This window comes from Lissotriton vulgaris, chromosome 1_1, assembly GCF_964263255.1.
Source record: "Lissotriton vulgaris chromosome 1_1, aLisVul1.2, whole genome shotgun sequence".
Taxonomy (NCBI): Eukaryota; Metazoa; Chordata; class Amphibia; order Caudata; family Salamandridae; genus Lissotriton; species Lissotriton vulgaris.
In genome coordinates this window covers 1,772,228,318-1,772,247,764 of record NC_141685.1, presented here as the reverse complement: position 1 = coordinate 1,772,247,764, position 19,447 = coordinate 1,772,228,318, and positions in this window count along the sequence as shown.

Here is a 19,447-nt window from a genome sequence, read left to right as displayed (position 1 = left end):
AGCACTGCACATTAATAGTCCACTTTATGGAAAACTCATGGCTAGTTTTCTGACGTCTAGTTCCACACCGGCACTATATAGCTGGATGTGTTCTGGATTGATCAGCAATTCCCACGTGACGTGAATTCCACCGAATGGGTGGTCTGATGGGAATTGTTCTAGCGCTCTGTTTTCCAATAATTCTCAACAACACTAGTTTGCGTATACACCCTACTGGCCCACAGTGACTGGTTTAGTTATACACCACTCCCTGACCTATTTGTGTTTCATGTCCTATTAATAGGGGAGCGAGCAGACAGGTCGTTAAATATTCCCCCTGACCCTCCACACGTTTGTTTCTTAGTATCTAGAGCAACTTTTTAGTTGCGGGTCTATTCATATGAATGCGAACAATAAAGGTTTGCATCTCTCCAGCTCACCCAACCTAATTGTGTGTGTTGCCCTTGTCCTCCTAGTTACTGCCACTGTCCCTCCTTCTGTGACACTTGATGGCAGCAATACCACTCCTATTCTGCACATGCGCAATAACTCTGTGACAATCCCCCACTGGGGTGAGTGACGTTCTACTACAGAATGTATCCTGGAAGTGCCCACACTCCTCTGAGCATGTCGGTCCTCACTTTGGTATATACACATAGGCACACCCTGTACCTTCCCCTTCATTAGTGCTTTCCATGTGGATAACAATCCTTTATCTATAATGTAAGCACCCTTATCGTTATAGACTGTGTCGGTTTTCCCACCACTATAATGCACAACACACTTGTATCCTGTAATGAATACTGTAGTAGACCACTTGCTTCTCAGCACATCAGGATTTGGGAAACACACGCAGGATATCCAAGTCCACACCTATGTTAAACACTTTGTTTGCCGTCAGGCGCATGCCCGAGTGAACAGCGTCTCCCGCTATGGGCATGCGTGTAAATTTGTAGGCTGACTCCAGCTCTTTCATACAAAGACAGCATTCACATAGAGGGCGTAGAATGCTGTATTTTACACAGGTGATTTGACATTTTGACCGCTTAAAGAAACGATTACGTTTGCCTACATAACAAGTTACTCTCGGCACTTTTGAATTGTACGCGCATGCGCGAAGGAGCAGTGTCTATCTTCGCGCCTGCTCCGAGATTGTGTGTACGCCCACTATGCCCCGTTTTTACTCCATCAGCGTTTACTTAAGGGTGAGGGGCGGCCTGGCAGTCACCTCCACGACCGCTTGGCATATGGATAGGGGTACCGACGGACAGGTGAGTTCGAGGGTACTCTCCTTCTTTGAGTATCTTCATGCAGGGGAGACATTTCCAGTGAGTACTTACAGGCAATATTAGATAAGATCTAGCCTTGATGGTACTATTCATACAACTGTTCTTTTCAAAAATTTAAGGGGGACTTGGTTGCCCATTAATTTTTGATACTGATTAATCCATTTCACCATTATCTTTTCACTGGGTTTTATAGCAGTTCACAGGTTTGACTAAGTGAGGAGATCCTACATTACATAAGCATATTTAGGAGCACTCCAAAGTGTTCACATGAGGAGATCTCACATTCAACATAAGATTATTTAGTAGCATGTTGACAGCGCAGCACATGCGGTTTCTGAAGGTGTCATAGGGGATGGTCTATGTGGTTGTTCTCTGGAGGACGGGTTACCTATCACACGTTCGTTGGGTTATGTGTGTAGAGCAATTGGCTTGGGACTAGTAGAGTTGCGTGCTCACTGTGTCCCCTTTTTTCTACACCGCAGAGCGGGGCCTCATAATCCCGAGCGGTTGCCGGGTGAGGTGAGGCCTTCACCCACACAAGGCTGGGTGAGTATCACTGTGAGGAAATGCCTCTGAGTGATTAAGCTACTATGCTTTTTTTCATAATATGCAGAATGTCAATTATTCATGCAGGTGTTCTTGACTATACGGTCTCTCTGTATTCAGGTGGTTGTGTATGTAATATTGGTGTTGTTTGTACAATCATTTTTGTTTGTTGACAGGAAGAAGACATGCTTCCTCTCCAGTTTACGTTCAAACTTTGAAGTTGCTGGTAGATATGTATCAGTCCAACAGTAAACCTTTGTTACTTTTTCATCCAACATACTAATCGTAGTTATAGTTGCAGTAGCTGGTCTATTTTGTAGGTCCTGAAGAAAGCTGGGGCAATGCCCCTAGAGCTGAAACATGTTGACCATCTTGCACAGCGCCAAAAGGTAGTCTTCCTACCAGGCGTGGTTTTAACCTTTGACACACAGCTCTCTATATGTACGTTCTCTTAGAATCTGTGTAGCCAATTTTAGTCTTCACCATCACTTTCATTTAAGCACTGCACATTAATAGTCCACTTTATGGAAAACTCATGGCTAGTTTTCTGACGTCTAGTTCCACACCGGCACTATATGGCTGGATGTGTTCTGGATTGATCAGCAATTCCCACGTGACGTGAATTCCACCGAATGGGTGGTCTGATGGGAATTGTTCTAGCGCTCTGTTTTCCAATAATTCTCAACAACACTAGTTTGCGTATACACCCTACTGGCCCACAGTGACTGGTTTAGTTATACACCACTCCCTGACCTGTTCTGCTCTTTTTTGTGTTTCATGTCCTATTAATAGGGGAGCGAGCAGACAGGTCGTTAAATATTCCCCCTGACCCTCCACACGTTTGTTTCTTAGTATCTAGAGCAACTTTTTAGTTGCGGGTCTATTCATATGAATGCGAACAATAAAGGTTTGCATCTCTCCAGCTCACCCAACCTAATTGTGTGTGTTGCCCTTGTCCTCCTAGTTACTGCCACTGTCCCTCCTTCTGTGACACTTGATGGCAGCAATACCACTCCTATTCTGCACATGCGCAATAACTCTGTGACAATCCCCCACTGGGGTGAGTGACGTTCTACTACAGAATGTATCCTGGAAGTGCCCACACTCCTCTGAGCATGTCGGTCTTCACTTTGGTATATACACATAGGCACACCCTGTACCTTCCCCTTCATTAGTGCTTTCCATGTGGATAACAATCCTTTATCTATAATGTAAGCACCCTTATCGTTATAGACTGTGTCGGTTTTCCCACCACTATAATGCACAACACACTTGTATCCTGTAATGAATACTGTAGTAGACCACTTGCTTCTCAGCACATCAGGATTTGGGAAACACACGCAGGATATCCAAGTCCACACCTATGTTAAACACTTTGTTTGCCGTCAGGCGCATGCCCGAGTGAACAGCGTCTCCCGCTATGGGCATGCGTGTAAATTTGTAGGCTGACTCCAGCTCTTTCATACAAAGACAGCATTCACATAGAGGGCGTAGAATGCTGTATTTTACACAGGTGATTTGACATTTTGACCGCTTAAAGAAACGATTACGTTTGCCTACATAACAAGTTACTCTCGGCACTTTTGAATTGTACGCGCATGCGCGAAGGAGCAGTGTCTATCTTCGCGCCTGCTCCGAGATTGTGTGTACGCCCACTATGCCCCGTTTTTACTCCATCAGCGTTTACTTAAGGGTGAGGGGCGGCCTGGCAGTCACCTCCACGACCGCTTGGCATATGGATAGGGGTACCGACGGACAGGTGAGTTCGAGGGTACTCTCCTTCTTTGAGTATCTTCATGCAGGGGAGACATTTCCAGTGAGTACTTACAGGCAATATTAGATAAGATCTAGCCTTGATGGTACTATTCATACAACTGTTCTTTTCAAAAATTTAAGGGGGACTTGGTTGCCCATTAATTTTTGATACTGATTAATCCATTTCACCATTATCTTTTCACTGGGTTTTATAGCAGTTCACAGGTTTGACTAAGTGAGGAGATCCTACATTACATAAGCATATTTAGGAGCACTCCAAAGTGTTCACATGAGGAGATCTCACATTCAACATAAGATTATTTAGTAGCATGTTGACAGCGCAGCACATGCGGTTTCTGAAGGTGTCATAGGGGATGGTCTATGTGGTTGTTCTCTGGAGGACGGGTTACCTATCACACGTTCGTTGGGTTATGTGTGTAGAGCAATTGGCTTGGGACTAGTAGAGTTGCGTGCTCACTGTGTCCCCTTTTTTCTACACCACAGAGCGGGGCCTCCTAATCCCGAGCGGTTGCCGGGTGAGGTGAGGCCTTCACCCACACAAGGCTGGGTGAGTATCACTGTGAGGAAATGCCTCTGAGTGATTAAGCTACTATGCTTTTTTTCATAATATGCAGAATGTCAATTATTCATGCAGGTGTTCTTGACTATACGGTCTCTCTGTATTCAGGTGGTTGTGTATGTAATATTGGTGTTGTTTGTACAATCATTTTTGTTTGTTGACAGGAAGAAGACATGCTTCCTCTCCAGTGGACGTTCAAACTTTGAAGTTGCTGGTAGATATGTATCAGTCCAACAGTAAACCTTTGTTACTTTTTCATCCAACATACTAATCGTAGTTATAGTTGCAGTAGCTGGTCTATTTTGTAGGTCCTGAAGAAAGCTGGGGCAATGCCCCTAGAGCTGAAACATGTTGACCATCTTGCACAGCGCCAAAAGGTAGTCTTCCTACCAGGCGTGGTTTTAACCTTTGACACACAGCTCTCTATATGTACGTTCTCTTAGAATCTGTGTAGCCAATTTTAGTCTTCACCATCACTTTCATTTAAGCACTGCACATTAATAGTCCACTTTATGGAAAACTCATGGCTAGTTTTCTGACGTCTAGTTCCACACCGGCACTATATAGCTGGATGTGTTCTGGATTGATCAGCAATTCCCACGTGACGTGAATTCCACCGAATGGGTGGTCTGATGGGAATTGTTCTAGCGCTCTGTTTTCCAATAATTCTCAACAACACTAGTTTGCGTATACACCCTACTGGCCCACAGTGACTGGTTTAGTTATACACCACTCCCTGACCTATTTGTGTTTCATGTCCTATTAATAGGGGAGCGAGCAGACAGGTCGTTAAATATTCCCCCTGACCCTCCACACGTTTGTTTCTTAGTATCTAGAGCAACTTTTTAGTTGCGGGTCTATTCATATGAATGCGAACAATAAAGGTTTGCATCTCTCCAGCTCACCCAACCTAATTGTGTGTGTTGCCCTTGTCCTCCTAGTTACTGCCACTGTCCCTCCTTCTGTGACACTTGATGGCAGCAATACCACTCCTATTCTGCACATGCGCAATAACTCTGTGACAATCCCCCACTGGGGTGAGTGACGTTCTACTACAGAATGTATCCTGGAAGTGCCCACACTCCTCTGAGCATGTCGGTCCTCACTTTGGTATATACACATAGGCACACCCTGTACCTTCCCCTTCATTAGTGCTTTCCATGTGGATAACAATCCTTTATCTATAATGTAAGCACCCTTATCGTTATAGACTGTGTCGGTTTTCCCACCACTATAATGCACAACACACTTGTATCCTGTAATGAATACTGTAGTAGACCACTTGCTTCTCAGCACATCAGGATTTGGGAAACACACGCAGGATATCCAAGTCCACACCTATGTTAAACACTTTGTTTGCCGTCAGGCGCATGCCCGAGTGAACAGCGTCTCCCGCTATGGGCATGCGTGTAAATTTGTAGGCTGACTCCAGCTCTTTCATACAAAGACAGCATTCACATAGAGGGCGTAGAATGCTGTATTTTACACAGGTGATTTGACATTTTGACCGCTTAAAGAAACGATTACGTTTGCCTACATAACAAGTTACTCTCGGCACTTTTGAATTGTACGCGCATGCGCGAAGGAGCAGTGTCTATCTTCGCGCCTGCTCCGAGATTGTGTGTACGCCCACTATGCCCCGTTTTTACTCCATCAGCGTTTACTTAAGGGTGAGGGGCGGCCTGGCAGTCACCTCCACGACCGCTTGGCATATGGATAGGGGTACCGACGGACAGGTGAGTTCGAGGGTACTCTCCTTCTTTGAGTATCTTCATGCAGGGGAGACATTTCCAGTGAGTACTTACAGGCAATATTAGATAAGATCTAGCCTTGATGGTACTATTCATACAACTGTTCTTTTCAAAAATTTAAGGGGGACTTGGTTGCCCATTAATTTTTGATACTGATTAATCCATTTCACCATTATCTTTTCACTGGGTTTTATAGCAGTTCACAGGTTTGACTAAGTGAGGAGATCCTACATTACATAAGCATATTTAGGAGCACTCCAAAGTGTTCACATGAGGAGATCTCACATTCAACATAAGATTATTTAGTAGCATGTTGACAGCGCAGCACATGCGGTTTCTGAAGGTGTCATAGGGGATGGTCTATGTGGTTGTTCTCTGGAGGACGGGTTACCTATCACACGTTCGTTGGGTTATGTGTGTAGAGCAATTGGCTTGGGACTAGTAGAGTTGCGTGCTCACTGTGTCCCCTTTTTTCTACACCGCAGAGCGGGGCCTCATAATCCCGAGCGGTTGCCGGGTGAGGTGAGGCCTTCACCCACACAAGGCTGGGTGAGTATCACTGTGAGGAAATGCCTCTGAGTGATTAAGCTACTATGCTTTTTTCATAATATGCAGAATGTCAATTATTCATGCAGGTGTTCTTGACTATACGGTCTCTCTGTATTCAGGTGGTTGTGTATGTAATATTGGTGTTGTTTGTACAATCATTTTTGTTTGTTGACAGGAAGAAGACATGCTTCCTCTCCAGTGGACGTTCAAACTTTGAAGTTGCTGGTAGATATGTATCAGTCCAACAGTAAACCTTTGTTACTTTTTCATCCAACATACTAATCGTAGTTATAGTTGCAGTAGCTGGTCTATTTTGTAGGTCCTGAAGAAAGCTGGGGCAATGCCCCTAGAGCTGAAACATGTTGACCATCTTGCACAGCGCCAAAAGGTAGTCTTCCTACCAGGCGTGGTTTTAACCTTTGACACACAGCTCTCTATATGTACGTTCTCTTAGAATCTGTGTAGCCAATTTTAGTCTTCACCATCACTTTCATTTAAGCACTGCACATTAATAGTCCACTTTATGGAAAACTCATGGCTAGTTTTCTGACGTCTAGTTCCACACCGGCACTATATGGCTGGATGTGTTCTGGATTGATCAGCAATTCCCACGTGACGTGAATTCCACCGAATGGGTGGTCTGATGGGAATTGTTCTAGCGCTCTGTTTTCCAATAATTCTCAACAACACTAGTTTGCGTATACACCCTACTGGCCCACAGTGACTGGTTTAGTTATACACCACTCCCTGACCTATTTGTGTTTCATGTCCTATTAATAGGGGAGCGAGCAGACAGGTCGTTAAATATTCCCCCTGACCCTCCACACGTTTGTTTCTTAGTATCTAGAGCAACTTTTTAGTTGCGGGTCTATTCATATGAATGCGAACAATAAAGGTTTGCATCTCTCCAGCTCACCCAACCTAATTGTGTGTGTTGCCCTTGTCCTCCTAGTTACTGCCACTGTCCCTCCTTCTGTGACACTTGATGGCAGCAATACCACTCCTATTCTGCACATGCGCAATAACTCTGTGACAATCCCCCACTGGGGTGAGTGACGTTCTACTACAGAATGTATCCTGGAAGTGCCCACACTCCTCTGAGCATGTCGGTCCTCACTTTGGTATATACACATAGGCACACCCTGTACCTTCCCCTTCATTAGTGCTTTCCATGTGGATAACAATCCTTTATCTATAATGTAAGCACCCTTATCGTTATAGACTGTGTCGGTTTTCCCACCACTATAATGCACAACACACTTGTATCCTGTAATGAATACTGTAGTAGACCACTTGCTTCTCAGCACATCAGGATTTGGGAAACACACGCAGGATATCCAAGTCCACACCTATGTTAAACACTTTGTTTGCCGTCAGGCGCATGCCCGAGTGAACAGCGTCTCCCGCTATGGGCATGCGTGTAAATTTGTAGGCTGACTCCAGCTCTTTCATACAAAGACAGCATTCACATAGAGGGCGTAGAATGCTGTATTTTACACAGGTGATTTGACATTTTGACCGCTTAAAGAAACGATTACGTTTGCCTACATAACAAGTTACTCTCGGCACTTTTGAATTGTACGCGCATGCGCGAAGGAGCAGTGTCTATCTTCGCGCCTGCTCCGAGATTGTGTGTACGCCCACTATGCCCCGTTTTTACTCCATCAGCGTTTACTTAAGGGTGAGGGGCGGCCTGGCAGTCACCTCCACGACCGCTTGGCATATGGATAGGGGTACCGACGGACAGGTGAGTTCGAGGGTACTCTCCTTCTTTGAGTATCTTCATGCAGGGGAGACATTTCCAGTGAGTACTTACAGGCAATATTAGATAAGATCTAGCCTTGATGGTACTATTCATACAACTGTTCTTTTCAAAAATTTAAGGGGGACTTGGTTGCCCATTAATTTTTGATACTGATTAATCCATTTCACCATTATCTTTTCACTGGGTTTTATAGCAGTTCACAGGTTTGACTAAGTGAGGAGATCCTACATTACATAAGCATATTTAGGAGCACTCCAAAGTGTTCACATGAGGAGATCTCACATTCAACATAAGATTATTTAGTAGCATGTTGACAGCGCAGCACATGCGATTTCTGAAGGTGTCATAGGGGATGGTCTATGTGGTTGTTCTCTGGAGGACGGGTTACCTATCACACGTTCGTTGGGTTATGTGTGTAGAGCAATTGGCTTGGGACTAGTAGAGTTGCGTGCTCACTGTGTCCCCTTTTTTCTACACCGCAGAGCGGGGCCTCATAATCCCGAGCGGTTGCCGGGTGAGGTGAGGCCTTCACCCACACAAGGCTGGGTGAGTATCACTGTGAGGAAATGCCTCTGAGTGATTAAGCTACTATGCTTTTTTTCATAATATGCAGAATGTCAATTATTCATGCAGGTGTTCTTGACTATACGGTCTCTCTGTATTCAGGTGGTTGTGTATGTAATATTGGTGTTGTTTGTACAATCATTTTTGTTTGTTGACAGGAAGAAGACATGCTTCCTCTCCAGTGGACGTTCAAACTTTGAAGTTGCTGGTAGATATGTATCAGTCCAACAGTAAACCTTTGTTACTTTTTCATCCAACATACTAATCGTAGTTATAGTTGCAGTAGCTGGTCTATTTTGTAGGTCCTGAAGAAAGCTGGGGCAATGCCCCTAGAGCTGAAACATGTTGACCATCTTGCACAGCGCCAAAAGGTAGTCTTCCTACCAGGCGTGGTTTTAACCTTTGACACACAGCTCTCTATATGTACGTTCTCTTAGAATCTGTGTAGCCAATTTTAGTCTTCACCATCACTTTCATTTAAGCACTGCACATTAATAGTCCACTTTATGGAAAACTCATGGCTAGTTTTCTGACGTCTAGTTCCACACCGGCACTATATGGCTGGATGTGTTCTGGATTGATCAGCAATTCCCACGTGACGTGAATTCCACCGAATGGGTGGTCTGATGGGAATTGTTCTAGCGCTCTGTTTTCCAATAATTCTCAACAACACTAGTTTGCGTATACACCCTACTGGCCCACAGTGACTGGTTTAGTTATACACCACTCCCTGACCTGTTCTGCTCTTTTTTGTGTTTCATGTATTAAGCTTCCTACTTCGGTTTCTGAAGGGGTCAAGTATAATATGCTTCCTCGTACTTATGGAATAACATGCAGTGTTATATCTAGCTTGTTCTATCAAACAGGTCGTCTGGAGTACTATTACTCAGACTTCGATGAGACATTCGCTAACTTGAAGGTTGTACATAGTCTTAACAAAGTTAGGCCTGCCAAACAGATGAGGGAATTCTTCCTGGTAACTAATGAACTCACATATGAATATGCTTACAAAAATAATTTAACCTGCAAAATGAGAGATGAAGAAAGATCTTTTCTCAATTTGGTTGAGGAGAGGAGGGCGATTTACAAAAGGAATGAAATGCTGAAACAGACTAAATCCAAGTTTTGGCAGCTCGAAGATGAGAAACTTAATGGTGAAAATAGATTTGCTGCTATTCACATAGATGATCTAGTTAGTGGAAAATTCTGCATTAGAAGAGATAATACGCTTTATGACAATTATTTTGTCGGTGCAAGCCAATTTGAGGACACTTATCAAATTGTAGGGGCTAGGGGATTTAAAGGTGGTAAAGACCCAATTTTCCCAGGAATTTATTTTGTCTGTGGGAACAAAGCATATTTCAGTCTCCCTGACCATTGGTAGGGTACATGTTACCTTGGTCTAGTCTTTCCTAAAATTTTCCATGTTGACAGAAATGGGGAAAGTTCATTTGAAATTGGCAAACACCTGAATAGATACAAAAGAGAAAGCTTCTCTGAGATCATGGGAGATATATTTGGTGCGATAATTCCTATGGTGGGAATAACTTTGAATGCAAACCAAATCAGAAAGGTTTCCCCAATTGTTGACAGATTATCCACTGATACTGCAAGTGGTTTCCAATTAGTCAATACTGAGCTCATTTCCACCAGAAGCATGGTTATGCAGAATATGCTTGCGTTAGACATTCTCCCAGCAAAAGAGGGAGGAATCTGTGGGATTTTGCACGTTCAGCACTGCTGCACGTATATCCCAGATAAAAGTCAGAACATAGAATTACTGATAAAAAATGTCACTTAATTTCACTCAGAAATAGACCCAAGGAAAGTGACAGTTTTTCTGAACGTTTGGCTAAAAGATTTGGGGCAATCAGGGAATGGTTTGCTGAAATTGGCAGTTCAATCATTGGTAAAGTGCTTTATCCTGTAATAATCATTGTTATAGTGACACTTTTGTTAAAAATCAGTTGCATGATTCACAAGAGAAAGAAGCATGTGAGGGAAAAGAAGCGAATATACAAACTCAGAAAGGCTCAATATGAGAGTTCCAGACAGACTGATGAAACAGGAGTTTAGATTTACTAACACAGAGAGAGATCATTATATGACGTTTCTAAAGTAAAATTTTTGAGTACATTTTTGGGTTTTGTTTGGTGATTTAAAAATCACCAGATGAGGGAGTTGATGAAACGGACTTTAAAGATAAGTTTAGTTTTAGTACGCTGATTTAAACTCCCATAATTTTTAATTCATTAACGAGTGTTGCATGTTTTTGTACTAATTCAATCTAGAATAGTGTGCACCTACATGAACATATGGGTCTAATAATATGTGCTCTTGTCATGTTTGTCATCACGTTTTAAATAATATATTAACTTTGTCTTTTGTTTTGTCAAACATTAACTGCGGCTGTTTTAAATGATAGCATGTGCATTCTCTTAAATGTGCTCGTGTTTATGTCATGTCTTTCATGTGACAGTGTTCTGTTTGTCTTTTGTGCATTATGCTAGGTAACATAGACTAATGGGTTAACATTAGTCAAGGGGGTCGGTAACAGAATAATTATCATTTCTTGAATTAATTGATGTCTTATGTTTCCTTGCATACTAGAGTCATGGTAAAAGAGGCCTGTGGCCTATTTCTAAAATGGATGTCCGAAGTCCTGTCGAGTTGGGCCTTGCACAGCAGAGAATGAAGAAAAACATTTTCTTCATAATTCTTTGAAAAACACACGCGGAAGCTAAGCTGTGCAGAGCATTAAGATAATCATTGTATAAACTTTCTATGCCAAGGACAGGACGTGTAGCGGCGGAAAAGCTTGGACGGAGGAAGCAACGAACAATTTTATTAAATGTTGCCAGTCTCGGAAGAGCTTGTGATACTCGTAGTCAAAGGACAATGCCGCTCTTTAGTAATGTGGTTTTTGCAATGTGAAAGGCGAATGACTTCATGGACTGAAATTTCTCGACCAATCATGCTTCGAGTTGGCCATTGTTTTGTATTCTTTTAGTTAGTTTTAGATAGAGAAAAGGTATCAAAATTGCCCCCTTGGAAAGAGCACTGTTGGCTCGTTCCTGTGCTCCAGAGATGCTGTCAGACTTTTGACTCACGTCAGAAACTCCGAACTTTTTCCCTTTAGGTTTTCTTTAGTTAAGTTAGGGATATGGGGTTTAGGGAATGAGGGGCATATTATCAAGGGGGTTTATCTCCGCTTTTTTGGCTTTAAAAGCCAAGAAAGCGGAGATAAAATTATCTCCCTATTACCAAGCTGTCGCTAACACCAGTTAGCGACAGCTAGTAGGAGATAGCGACCGTCTTGGACCCCACTTTGCATGTCAGTGATATTTATCACTAACGAGATGCAAAGTGGGCGTGCCAAGATGTTAGAGACTGAAAATAGTCGCTAACATCGCTATCTTCTATTACCAACTTTTGGAGATATTCGCGCTAAGCGGGAATATCTCCAAAAGCTAACACCTGCCCTGAGCAGTTCTTAGCCATGTTATCCAATGGGAGGTGGATAACATGGCTAAGAGCATTTGCTCGATAATGCATGAATATCGCTGACTTTTCAGCGATATTCATGCATTTCGGCCGTTTTTTATCGCATTTGCGATAAACCTTGTTAATAGCAAGGTTTATCTGCGATAAAAATCGCCGATGTGCGGCGATAATTTTTGTCTCTAAACAAGTTAGAGACAAAAATTATCGCTAGTTGTTGGTAATATGCCCCCACGTTCCTAAATGTTTAAGCATTTCTCATGCTGAATTTGATTTTAAACTCACAGTCTGATGTGCCTTTCTAATAAAATAATGCTGCTTAGTAAAATGCAAATTAAAGAATTTATTTCTTAAAAATACTCTTTGCCCGATAATAAAGTTAATAAAATAGATTTTGAAATGACAAGCTGGTCTTGTTTGTTTCTTTGAGTTGCCATTAGTTAATCCATTGCCTATGATTTTGACTTAATTAAATGTTTATAAAGTGTTTTGATTAATTAGGTCATATGATTCAGTTGGTCAATTCAAGTCTGAGTGATTTATGGGCCTAATGATAGATTTATGAATAATGGTGAGTATCGTGGTGTAGAGTTGTTCATATGAGACTGAATTTCCTTTGGCCCGCTGGATCAATTGGAAGGGTTCGGCCTGGCAAAAGGTTTATTTTACCAGGTTGAAATGACAGTTTAAAACTGCACACACAAGCTACAAACACAAGCCTGAGACATGTTTAAAGGGCTACGTAAGTGGATGGCACAACCAGTGCTGCAGGTCCACTAGTAGCATTTAACTTAAAGGCACTGGGTACAGACAGTATCACTTTACTAGGGACTTACAGGTATATTAAATGTGCCAATTGGTTGTAAACCGATTCTTCCATGTGTTTAAGGAGAGAGTACAAACACTTTAGTACTGGTTAGAAGTGGTAAAGTGCGCAGAGTCCCAAAGCCGGCAAAAAACAAAGTCAGGGTGAGGTTTGAAGGCAAAACGTTAGAGTAGAACCACGCAAAGGACTTCAGGTCTAACAGTACTGGTCTTAGCTTTACCCTGGCTGTTTTCAGCTATTATTGTTTTTCATTAACCATAGGAAATGTTTATGTTTCTGGTTGGTATGTTTTTTGCTTGCCATCAGCTTCAAATCTCATCCTTTCGAGCATAAGGGCTTCATTACTGGTATCCAGTTGCTGGGTGTTAATTCTGCACCCCTGAAGCTATGAATCTTCTCATGTGATAAGCAAGGCCAGGTCCCAGCAGTCGAATCATGATTAGTGTGACAGAATCAGAGCTTGTACCATGGTTTTCTGGGAGTCAAAGGGCAGAAAATTTAAAATATCTTTAACATTCAGAGAATCCAGCCTGAGGTTTTGATTGTGGCAGTGATTTGGGGCTTAAAGGATAGTTTAGTGTCTAAAGGAACTCTCAAGTTCTAGGCTAATTCAGTGGGAGGGGAAGGTGAGGTGTATTCGCCTGCCTAGCAGAGGACCAACCTGGCAGAGGTTTGTTACCAAATAGAAGGACCTCCGTTTTGTCAGGGTTGCACTGTAGGGCATTAGCCCTCAGCCATCACATCTCATTTTTCAGGCTCATTATTATTGTAAGTCAGTAGTAGTTATGTGTTGTACGCTAATGAAATGACAAATATGTCAAAAGAATCTATAAGATATGCTAATGGTGTTGTGTAAATATTAAAAAGTGTTGGGCTCAGGGCTGAACTCTGCGGCATTCCATACTTAACTTTTTTGACATCAAAATAGTATTGCTGTCCTTGGATACCCTGAGGGCGAAGTGGGAAAATGAATTAGGAGCCTTTGAGGAGGAAGATTGGAGAGAGGCGCTCGAGGCCCCCAGAGGGGCAGCCGTCGCAGTACGGCTGCGATTTATTCAGTTCAAATACCTACACAGGGCGTACTATACCAGGGACCGTCTCTGGAAGGCGGGCTTGATTGCGTCTCCTGATTGTCTGAGGTGTGGCAGAGAGGTGGGCACGTTTTTGCATACAGTTTGGGCGTGTGATGGTCTACAGAGGTTCTGGACAGGAGTGTGGGACTGTCTGTCAGAGGTGCTGGGTTGGGACTTACCCCGCACGCCGCAACTGGGCCTCCTTCATATTCTGGAACAGGTGGGAGGAAATCTTTATAAACGCCATTTACTGTTGTTAGGCCTCATGGTGGCCAAAAGAGACGTGGCCCGTGCCTGGAAAGACCCCAGAGCCCCCTTATTGGGTGTGTGGAAAAGGGGACTTGACTTTTCTATGGGATTGGAGCGCCCGATCTTCGAGGCCAGGGGCTGCCCCCGGAAACATTATAAAATCTGGAAGAGGTGGGCGGACTACAGGGGGTTGTGGTTGGAGCCGCCAGCACATGATGGACCTGATGAAAGACAATTAGACATTGAGCCCGCGTGATGAGGAACACACACACATTGTATTTTGCTATGCCTTTATTTGTGGACTGTTAGACGCTGTGCAGAGGGTGGGATGGGGGGGATCTGGGAGGGGAAAGTTGGGGGATGGAGGGAAATTTAAAAAGACCAATTGACTTGCTTGCAATGTGATTGTTGCTTTATGCTCACAGCCCATCCGGGTCTTCGGAATGCTGTAGATTCTATGTTACTTTTGCAACAGCTCAATAAAATTTTGTTCTGAAAAAAAAAAAATAGTATTGCTGAAGCCAAACTGTCTGTTCTCTATCTTCCAAAAATGACCTCATCCAAGACCAGGCTTTCCCCTCTGCTCCAATCTGGGAGAGAGGATGAAGGGATTGTGTCAAATGCCGCTGAGAGGTCTAATAAAATTAGGGTGAATTTGATGTAATCGGTGATTTCCAACAATGCAGACTCCATACTATAACGGGCTCTGAAGCCAGATTGAGATTGATGTAGAAGATTGTTACTTTTGAGGAATTTAGTTAATTGCATATTCACCACTTTTTTAATGGTTTTGGCTGCCCACAGAAGCAGAGCAATGGGTCGGTAGTTAGGGCATTAGGGTCTGTGTTGGTTATTTTTAATAGTGAGTCAACATTTACTTTTTTCCATCTTGAGTGTACTATCCCCAATTGTAGGGAAGAGGTTAATAGTTCATGGAATGAAGTAACTAGGCAGCCTCCTAAGAGGTTCACATGTTGAGTAAGAAAGGGGGTGAGGGCGAGCCAGATTTGCTATTCGTAATGAGTTTGTCTATATCCTCGATCAGAGGCGGAGTCAAATTGTTCAAGTTTGGCATTGCCAAAAGGTGGAGGGAGCTTAATGACATTAATTGATTCACTGATTTGTGCTACGAGCAGTTAGAAGCCTCTGCTTTACTCGCCACATCGTTTTACAAGAGTTGCCACCTCCTTTTACCAACCTGTGAAAGATGGAAGACTTTAGCAATGGGAGAATGCAAACCCATGACATGTAGACACGGCAGATTCCAGGAACCCATCACATGCGCGCACGCAGCAGGTTCCAGGAAAATTGTTTAATTCACTGAGAATCCTGGGTGTAGTTCTGGAGGCACTTCAAGAGGGGGAAGAGTTTTATTAAAAGGCCCAGTAAAGCATTTGGCAATCTGTTGCAAAACTTAGCTATTGGAAGTTTCGTGTGTTTTCTTCAGCAGGGACATTGAAAGAGGCGTCCTATTTGCCATTACTTGAATTTGCCGTTTAAGAGACGGCAGGACTGGGAAAGAAGCACACACGTTTAGCACTAGAGCTTAACACATTAAAAAGATTTCGTTTTAACTCATTGTTCTCAACATACTAAAAAGCTGTGATAGAAATCGAAAATATAGCTCCAAAAACCCATGGTCGATGCATGGTCGGCGATATAGCTTCTGCGTTATGTTTTACAAACTCTGCCTCCAAAAAACGTGGAATTTGGAAAACATTTGAGCTGTTCTGGCTTAAGTTGCCACTTTGACAAATTGTATTGTTGATTAAGAAGTGGGGGTGAGCCTTTCTCAAGCAAAAGCCAGTCTTTGTCAGGGTGAACGACACACATTCAGTAAAATATCCTGTGCCTAACCCTCTGGTAGCTTTGCACAAAAGCAGTCAGCCTTAACTTAGATTCTATATGTAATATATCTAAGCAGCAGACAAACAGCAATATTTGTTGAAGGTTAATTTTAGGAAGTGTGGTTGCTTAGAGGTTCATACAAGCAGTCATAGGCTGTAGGGGAAATCTAAAGTTGAAAACTATTCAAATGCACTACAATTAAATGAGATAGCTGCCGGGTGGGGCATGTGAGTGGGACCGTAGGGGTGGGGGCAAGGTACTGGTTAGTTCATTTGATGTTCAGGGAGGCTTTCCATTTTGTAAGGCGGTTAGACAAACAAAGCTTGTGATGTGCACCTGTTTCAATAAAGCATCCTTTTTCCCACAATAAAAATGGTCTGTGGTATGTGCTGCGCCCCTCTCTCCTAATATGTGGTGCTTGCAGCTGACCCGGGAGCAGGTAACACTATGCCTTGCTATGTCACACTATATCACAATGTGCCATGCAGTCTACGCAGGGTAATGGGCCTCTTAGGAAATGTTGACCCCTTACCTGTACTGAAGCGGGCAGAAGTCACCACTAGTAAAGGGTTGAGGATTTTATGAGGTGATGCACTCAGTGGAGTGCAAGTAATCAGTAGTTTATGCAACCATTTATTTTCTTGCACTCTTTGGGTCAGCAAGTCGACTCATCCCATAAGCGATGCCAATAGTGTTTTTTCCCACAGTCATGGCACCTACTAGATGCAGCTTTCTAGCAGCATGCAGCCAGGTTGCAGGGAGCAGCCCAATGAAGTTTCTGCTTACATAGCAGTTCTGAAAACAATTCCCAAGCCTATTGGTGAATCCCAGGTGTCCTGGTAGCTCAGTCCATCACTCAGTAGCGTGCTCCAGCAACATAGAAGACATATTTCATTGATCACTTGTAATGCCACATTTAAATAACACATTACTGCGTGGCTTTTGTCAGGATTCTTCAATGTAACAAGTGAGAAATTAACTCACACGACACGAAAAGCCTAGAAATTATACCTGGTACAGGAGTTCAGTAGCAGTGGCTAGTGAAAACACTGCTATAATTATCATATAAGAAATTACACAAATCACGAAACAAAAATATAGGTTTGACATTTAACACTCTAAAGTAAAATAACATATGCTCTTTTGCAATTCATTTAGTGTACCCTAATTTTGTTCTTAGTGTAATTAATTGATCTTTCAGTATCCAGCTGGTTTAGCCTAACCACTGGGAGGTGGCAGTAAGTGAGTCATATTTCATAGTTTGTGATGTGAATGGCTTGATTGTGTTACTCAGGAAACCTATGGTGTAACATAAAATGATGGGTCCCTCAGCAGAATGTGAAGAGGGGCCCTGAGACTCACATATCTCACACATATACATTGGCATTGGGGCAGATGGGGACCCTCTGAAGGGATTGGGAGCCCCTGATGGGTTGGGCCCCCCTGCGCAACAGGGGCTACAGGGCCCTGTGTGATGCCCGTGACAACAATGAGAAAGGTAATTTCAACTACAATTCTGACCCTAGTGGGAGGTCTTTGCCTGTCTAATCGGGTGACAAATCTACACATCTTTCCCTGAGCTATGACAATCGATCACTGGTTTTGCTCCCTTTGGACAGTGGTTTCTAGCCTTGCGTTGTCTTGTTTCTTGTCTTCTCACTGATGCCCGTTCCACAGTAAGGTCACAGGGATTATGTTAGTGCTGAATATAAAGTGAGACGTAACTAAGTATTAATTTAGAAACAGAGTGTACTGTATGTTTGAAATGTGTGTATCCCAGTGACTTAATATATTATCAACTTGGCAAGATGGAGGCACATTCGTTTTTAGGTCTTGCTAGAGCCAGCGCATGCGCTGATCTGGCGAGACATTTAGTTAGTGGCTTTTCAAAGTGCTACTACAATCTCTTACTGGCCTCAAGCTTGCGTTCACGAGCGCGTGCACACCATGGCTTTCATGGCTCATTAAGCTTTGCTCTCGCAAGCACCTCACCCTGCCCCTCCCCCACCACAGAGCGCGTCACTGCCATCACTTTTGCTTTCACGGCTGCGCGGCCAATGCTTGTTAAATTTCCTCAGTGATTGGAAGTTGAGCAGCGCCAATAAAGCTGTTCATTTTAGCGCGTGTTATATGAATGTCTTTTAGATACTTCCTCCCTGCAAGCGCATTCCTTGTAGTAAACGCCCATGGAGAACATTGGTGCTCAATAGGCACATACATAGCTTAGGAATTTCGAGTGGAAGATTGGAAACCTCGAAGAGCTCTCCCCGCTTGTACTGCCCCTGTCTTGTGATGTGTGACTCGCGCTGTGCACGGGGTTGAGCTCTATATAAACAGTGTTTAATCCAGGATTGTCACACTGTTCGTATACCTTGTACACCTCAGGTCTGTTTGTGGCCACGGGGCATTTTTATTCATTGCTGGTCTGCGTTGACTGTACCCTACCTCTAGAAACCTCAGCACTCTTTGGACTACCTCATTTCTTTTCTGAGGACTGTTCTAATATGTTAATATGTTAGTCTATCCTGAAACTATGTTGTAAAGCGCTCCGATACCCATGGGTCTGGTCAGCACTATATAAATCTCCTAAATAAATAAATATTATCAAATTCCCTCTGTTTTACCCCTCTCACTCACCACCTTCAATTGTTATCATTCTCTCCCCCCTCCCTCTGAATGACACGTTCCCTTTCCTCTTAAACATTCCCTAACTTCCTCTGTGGTTTCCTCATTCCTTTTGCCTCTCTTGTTTGCATGCGTCCCCTTCATCTCTTCCAGCCCCCACCCCCTAATGTCTTCATACTTCAGACAGAGCAACCAGGTACCAAAGCCGCGACAGAGAGGAAGAGCACGGATCTGATTGGGACGCCACCGGTGATTGAGTCTGGGTCGGCAGGGAAGATAGGATCATTGGCAAACATATTCAAAAAGCCCCTGTAAATGCTGGTCAGTAAAGCAGCCACATCCCCCGCAAGCACTTGTAGAATATTGAGAACCTGGAGAAGGTCCCCCCGGAGGGGGAACTAAGCAAGACATACTGGCTGATGGCTCTAAGGGAAAAATGGATCCCACCCACACTCAAGATATATTGATATCTGTTGTAATGGGGGAGGTTTTCCTGTATCTGTGGAAAAGGAGAAAGAATACATAACTAAAAGGGTAACTCAATATG